Here is a 5,666-nt window from a genome sequence, read left to right on the forward strand (position 1 = left end):
TTACCTATGTCGGAGCTGGGTTGAAGAGCTTCCCACAAGAAATCCTAGGAATCGAAACCTCCACTAATAACTGGGGACAGTAAAAAATTCAATTCATAGAAAGACTTGTACACGAAAATTCGCCTAGAATTTCCTGCACAATATTAGACCATAGATGATGAAATCACCTTGTTGGCACCCTACATAGGGATCCATGATTCGTGAATGAAACCTATATATATTATTGAAAATAAATATACAAATGTTGGCAACGTTAAAGCGGAAGAATATTTTCATTACCTTGAAGGTTAGAGTCGAGACCTAGTGGGTGCCTTCTCCAAAACTCCACAGACCAAATTGTTATCATGGAAATCGTAAGCTATCAGCTATGGAAGAAAATATTTTATTGAGGAAACTGGGAGTGTCGATGACAAGGGGGTAAAACTTGCACAAGTCTCAAACCCTAGCTAAGTCGCAGAGCTAGGTTGCGAGATGGTGGGCAATTGTAACCGTTTTCTAGATAATTCGATTATTCAGATCCATCGTATCCTAGACCTAAGCTAACGTTGCTACTCCATTCAGCATTAACTCATAATGTGTTTAAATGAATGTCATGACACAAGTAAGTTACATCATAATTACATAAGTGGATAAAAATTAAGAAGAAGAATTGTTTATTCTTTAAATTAAGAATAATAATGTAAGAGTAAAATGATTGAGAATGTTTTTATAGGTTTTATATATACTCAATGAAAAAAAATAGTAAGTGATAGAAAATATGAGTAATTTAGAATTACTGTAATAGAAAAATAGAGATTATTGTCGAAACGGATTGAATTATTCTTTTTGATTTGTTAAAAGTGGTGAAGTAGGAGTAGTTTTTTCACTTTTATTCTGTATTGATAAAAATTGAATAAAAGTGCATATTTTTAAACAAAGATTTTAAAGATAATTTATGATTATTTGGGTTATTTGGTATTGATAAACTATCTTATTGATAAATTATAATATTAATTGATAATATTTTTTATAATAAATTTAGATTATAAAATAAATATATGTTTTTAAATATATATATATATATATATATATATATATATAAAAGTTATATATTAATTTATTTTAGATGATAATAATAATAAAATTAAAATCTAATCCAATATTTAATTTATTTTTTAAAATTTAATAATGTAAAATATATAATGAAATAAGTGTTTGATACTTATTATAATGGATAGTTATATCCTTATTAATTATTTAATTTATAGAATTATATAAAAATATTTGAAAAAAAATATAATTTTATAAGTTTAATAATTAATAATATGTAAATTTAATTTTCATTTTTTTTTTCAAATTTTGATTCTTTTACGTGGTTTAAAGTATCTGCCTTCCGAGCGTGAGGACTCTTACACAATTGGCGAAGGTCGTTTACTTGAAACACTTTAATGTATAATGTTCTGTTCATCACTCCAAACATCGTCCGAGAGAAAAATCCCGCAGTTAAAATAAAGATTAAAGAACCCAAACGGGCAAGAATTGTCCTGAAAGATGAGAGTATAGTGCTATATGATGACGTAAAATGTACTTAAGAAAAATATCAACAAATTGTTCAGGGTGTGTAGCAAGCCCGCATTAAAATGATATTATTAGGATTTTAGTGTTATCATAAAATCGGATGAATAACAAATCAACAATGATGTTCCTTGACATCTCTAAGTCTATGATGGAATCGACATTCTTAACAAGTCTGCTAGATATGTGTGAGGTCTCTTACAAAAGCTATCAGAACAATAGAGAAGGAGTTTAATTTGGACAGAGTCATCTAACCAAGTGTCCCGATCACTTGACTCGCTCACAAGCAGGTCATGGTGATAATAAAGGACGGAAGCTCTGTTTCAGTCAGTCATCTTACATTTTCTTTTTCTTGTGCAGATTTATGAATCTGATCTTCAATTAATAGGCCGCAGCAAGTGGAGCAGGCCCTTTCCGCCCTGAAGACTTGAAAGGTCTACCCTCTCCGACATAGTCTTCAATCAGATGAAGATAAACCACTAAATTGTGGGCGTAAGCAGGATAAAGATTGCGGATGTCATTGTTGTCCAAAACAATCTTTACACCCACGTGAAAATATGACCAGGGAAGCCAATCCAACAGTTTTGTTAACCATCGGCATGAGTTCTCGTTGAAAACAAATCCAGGAACTTTGGGAACAACATCCCTCCTATTCACCAACCGCAACACTTTCACTCCTAGCTCCTCCATTCGCAGGGCAAATGCTCTATTCCCTACGCGCGGACTCGCGAATGCAAACGCAGTCACAGGTAAAGGCCGTTCCGGAAAGTTTGAGTTGAGACATTTTTTTATGTCATATGAACTTAACGTTGCCAGGGCAGCTCCCAAGCTGTGTCCAGTCAAAGTTACGCTCAAACTTTCATCCTTGAATTTATCCACCAATCTTAGAATCTCAGAAATAACAGTATCTCTGGCACATCTTGAATCTTCTCCTTTAGAGATGTAGCAGCTTAAAAATCCTTTCTCTACTCGGACACCCTTATCGCTTAAACTAACCGTACTTGGTAATCGGTGTCCCAGCACTCTCTTGCTCAAACGAGGAGTAGTTGGAAATCCGGCTACGACAACGTTGTGCTTGAAACGACTAAAAGATAATCGAGCAGGAACTAAAATATCTCTAGCATTCTGTATCCATTCTTGGCGTGTTTCAGTTCCTCTCCAGGCTACTACAATATCTCGCCTCCCTAGTCTTCGTATCTCTTCAGCGTCTGTGCAGACTGCAATAAAGCCAATCCAAACAGATTGCTCTATCGACCTACCCAGTGCATCAGTTTCTGCGTACAAATACTTGGTCACTTCATAGCCGGCACTACAGGGAGCTCCGGAAAGAGCAGACCTTCCACGACTTTCAAACAATTTATCAAGGCTGTACTTACACCCACCTAGATCATTGGTGGAAAGTTCACTATCAAACGCATCATAGCACAACTCTGCAAAATCACCATATCTGAGAATCTCAGTTTTCAATACTGGATTAATGGGATCTAATAAACCATTCCACGAGTCTGCTCCTTGAATATCTTGCCACATAGCGGCGAGTGGTATATTTTCGTATGTGGAGGCCTTTGTCAAATCTTCCTGCAAAAGAGGGCAGCTCGAATCTTTTGAGGACGAAGGGAGAAGCCTCATCCTTCGTAGTATTGAACACAGGTGATGTACGATTTGAAATATCATTTATGATTTTCTAGGTTTTCAAGTGAAGTCTAGAGGCCGGGCAAGTTAACGACTTTAATAACAGCTTAACCTCTGCAGCTGTAAGCAAGATCTTCAATTATCTGCAACAGAAATCCCAATATGTATATTGCCATACGCCAAATACCATTATATAAGGCAGATCAAAGTGGAATACCTTGTGTATCGATATGACATAGGAAACACATTTGCAACAGTAAGCAGGATAGACTTCATGAATTTGACTATGTCAAAATTGAAATTGTCGCGTGAGGATAAAAATTCTCACCCTACTGCTGAACATTGACTGAAAACCTTTTTCTTGAACTTGATGAACCTTCCACCAAAAATTGTTCAATCGCGAATAGGTCTCTTCCCACCTGTGCAACGGTCCCTGAAAAACCATCCATCCGATAACAACGTTGATCGGCATCACGGTCACGTAATTGGCAAATTAGTTTGGAGATAAGTGAGTATTTTTCCCATGTAACTTACCGCCCCAACTCCCGAATGGGTCAATCAGTCGGACGAGTAATTTTATGTCATAATCACCATGGCTGTAGCATAGTGCACCTCGCCTTCATTCATGAAACTTCGGAACGTTTTTTGCGCCGTCTACCCATCGCCGCCACTTACTGTGACTCGTGGCGAGATATGAGATTTTGGCGGTGGTTAATTAGTTAGTACGACTTGTACGGTGAGGATATACCTCTCGTTGAATAAGCATATGTTCGGGATAAACCTCTCGTTGAATAAGCATATTTTCGGTGAGAATAACATAAGATTCAACGGGCAAGATTAATTGACAAGTCAAATATAAAAAACACTTAAATGTATTGCTGGGTAGGAATGTTAATCAGATTTAACATTATATGGTACTTAAATCTTTTCGTTAAAGACTCGAATTAAAAATGTAGTAAATGAATTAACTAGTTCCATGGTGCCTCGTTCGGATCCCTTTACCATAATAGTTGCAACATTTCCATGATTTTTTATTTGATTCTTATGTGCGGTAAGACCTCACAACTAAAGGTTAAAACACTACAAAATAAAGTGTATATATAATTTAAAAATATTATTTTCTAATTTATTATATATTGATAATATATTAATTATTAAAATAATTAATATAATGGTTTGAAATTGAATAGATATAAATATAATAATTTTTCATATTACTCTAAAATAAATTAAACAATACATCATTATGTTTACCATTTTTCTCTTATAAAATAAGAATAAAAGTAATATTTCCGTGTAATTAATGTTAACTATCCTAGATTAATATGAAACTCAAATATATGAAGCCTCAAGAGGGATCAAATCTTTCAACATTCTCTCAATTCTCTCAACATGGAAAAAAAATTTGAGCTCATAACTTGAGGAAATATTTGCACTTCTAGAGATTTAATCCCTGTCGAGACATCCGGGTTTAAGATAGATTTAAGATGGTTTCACTGGTGTGCAACAATGCAAAAGTTGTTGAACATATAATTATTCTAATAATTATAAATATTTGAGGTTCTGAATTCGGATATTCCACAGTCTTCATTTTTACGTTGTCGACGTTTTGAGTCTAGAAAAAGACTCATCATCAGGATAGTCCTGATAATGAGCCTTGTTCTAGACTCTGAAACGTCGACAACGTAAAAATGAAGACTGTGGAATATCCGAATTCAAAACCTCAAATACCACACCATAGAAATCTGCAAACCATAATTATAAATATGCTAAATATGTCAACTTTTCTCAATTACCTAGATGATAAAGACATCTAATAACAAAAATGGTGAAAATGATGAAATATAAATACCAAATACAAATTGAAAACGATATAAAATGTGAATAACCAAAATGTAGTTAATTGCAAACAGTTTTCATTGTAAGCAATCTCAAACTAATATTTTTTATTGTTCTTATTGTCACACATGTTAGTTTTGCCATCTTTTCATATGGATCATATGAAAATGGTGGGTGAACTCATAGACCATTCAAATATTCAACTCAAACTATAGTACTGAGCATCACAGCTTGTCTCTCTTGCCCTCCAATGTTAATAGTAGCTTTCTCCAAAGTCAAACATTCTGACTTATGAAGTGTTAAACCCCAAGTAAGATAATAGTAGTTATTTTCTATTACACAATGCAAAGTGACTAAAAATATTGAATGATGGAAAAGGGGAATAATAATAATGTACTCAAACATATTTTAAATGATGGAAAAGGGGAATAATAATTACAAATATTTTACAGTTTCAAGAAGCAAACATTTAAGCTAAGTGAACGTTTTATTTAAGCTGAAAATTCAAGTATTTTATTTTTGGTTGAATTACTGTAATACAAAAATCAATGCATCTCCTCAATAATTTTTTTTGTGATTATATTGAAATCGTGAACACTATTAATCTAATTAATTTGAAATTAATGTACGTCATACATTTA

The 5,666-nt window shown here is 33.6% G+C and overlaps 1 pseudogene; it reads right to left on the reverse strand.

The window, feature by feature from the left end:
• Nucleotides 1–1,935: 1,935 nt before the first annotated feature.
• Nucleotides 1,936–3,183, reverse strand: LOC149143153 (phospholipase A1-Igamma1, chloroplastic pseudogene; annotated as a pseudogene).
• Between the last annotated feature and the right edge of the window lie 2,483 nt (nucleotides 3,184–5,666).

The sequence above is a fragment of the Pinus tabuliformis genome, chromosome X (assembly GCF_031772625.1).
Source record: "Pinus tabuliformis cultivar Carrire ecotype Pingquan chromosome X, CPIR1, whole genome shotgun sequence".
Classification (NCBI taxonomy): Eukaryota; Viridiplantae; Streptophyta; class Pinopsida; order Pinales; family Pinaceae; genus Pinus; species Pinus tabuliformis.